Raw genomic sequence first — 1,734 nt, forward strand, 5'->3', positions numbered from 1 at the left:
ATTATTATTTTTAAAGGTACTTACCTTCATTTTTATTGGTTACACAAAGATTTCTCTCTTACATTTTGGAAAAACCACAACACCTATCATTCATATTTAGCCTAATAATCTCAAATAGATTATGCACTTTTTTTTGTATTTGTTGTTGAAGACACACGATCAAGATTCAAAAGAAAAAATAAAGATAAAGCAAATTGCATTAGACTTCAATAACCAGACTAAAAAATATTGCATTGCATTCATTACAAAGAAAATATCTATGAAACAGTCACTCATACGTGGTAATTCACAGAATGTTTAAATTACGTAATATTCAACATTTCAGGTCAACTTGCAGTTGTATACTTCCCAAGTTAGTATTCACTATATTTAAATTATCTGTGATTTCCGTAAATTGCATTTACAACATAAATTTGTCCAAAACAATCAGCAATTTAGAAAAATGATTGCAAAAAAGACAGCTTGACCACATGCGAGTCCAAAAGCACTACAATTTTAGCACCTCCAATAAACTTTGCACTTAACAATGAAACAATGTTGACTGATTTTAAAACTAAACAGAGCAGTTTATCACTTCAGGTGTTTTGAAAAACAGGCTTCTGCCCAAGGAACTGAGCACCCAACCTGCCTAGCAAGAATGACCATGGTCAACGGCCTACTGGAACCTTTCACAAAGCCAACACTTCCAACACAAGTCAACCAAGAAGTGGTCACAGTTAACTTCAGCCCAACGTCCGACAAACAGTTTTTCTGGTCATTCTTACACCTATCAAAACCAGGAACCCATTGTTGGTCATTGAGCAAATCCAGAAAGACGCAACATTCAAGTACTAGCCACAACACGGTCTACAAACCCAACTCTTCCTGCCTGACAGAACTTTTCCTGAAGTCAAAGCAAAGCCGGGACAAATTTCCTCTATGGAGAGCAGTCTCTAAATTTCTCACCTACTTCCAGGGATCATCCCTTCGAGACTGGCTTAAGCCATGCAATGAGGGTGGGGAAACTTGCCAAAGCAATTAGCCATGATCTATCTGCCTTGGGAACATAGGCCTCCAGTCTTCCTGTCCATCAGTTCAGCACCTCCACTCGGCACTCGACTCGCTTAGAACACCATCCCTCAAGGAGAGCCTTCCACCTCAACACAGGGGTGCAATCCCACCGGTGAGATACGAGCACACCACCAGCATGGGAAGCTATCGCCTTCTGTCAAGTGTCCTGAAGGCGGGCCGGCTGCTTTGACCTTAGCATTCCAGCCCATGGGTATAAATATTTTTTACAGAGCGCTGCCGAGATGCCTATTACCCACCAGATAAAAGCATTTTTGTTTGGTGGAAGACTATTTATTCAACCGAAAGACAAGAAAACGACAACCTCATCTCAGCTCCCAGGGATGACTTCTTGCAAAAATAAAAACAAGGAAGTTAAATCCAAGAGGACCATCATGCTTTTCAATTAAGGGCAAGGATGTGAAATTGACACACTCGGGACAGGAAATTCGAAGTCGCACCCTCTCGTGTCCCCCAAAGCTGACGGGCGGGGGATGTGGTGCGGATCCCCGCTCCCCGCACCGCCCCGAGTTCTCATCGCGGCGTTTCGCACGGCGGCGGCGCACGATGGTGGCACGGGACTCCGGGACGGAGACGGATCGGGGCCGAGCCCCCCCTGCCCGGCGCAAGGCGAGAACTCGACGAGGCGCTGCGGGCTGCCCGGGGGGCTGTCAGGGCGCTCCCTCC

At 44.9% G+C, this 1,734-nt stretch overlaps 1 protein-coding gene across 1 annotated transcript in view; it reads right to left on the reverse strand.

Moving 5' to 3' along the window:
* Positions 1 to 1,734, reverse strand: part of CDYL (chromodomain Y like) — a 104,823-nt gene that overhangs the window by 102,444 nt on the left and 645 nt on the right. The gene's annotated exons all lie outside the window — the stretch shown is intronic.

Source organism: Meleagris gallopavo, chromosome 3 (genome assembly GCF_000146605.3).
Source record: "Meleagris gallopavo isolate NT-WF06-2002-E0010 breed Aviagen turkey brand Nicholas breeding stock chromosome 3, Turkey_5.1, whole genome shotgun sequence".
Taxonomy (NCBI): Eukaryota; Metazoa; Chordata; class Aves; order Galliformes; family Phasianidae; genus Meleagris; species Meleagris gallopavo.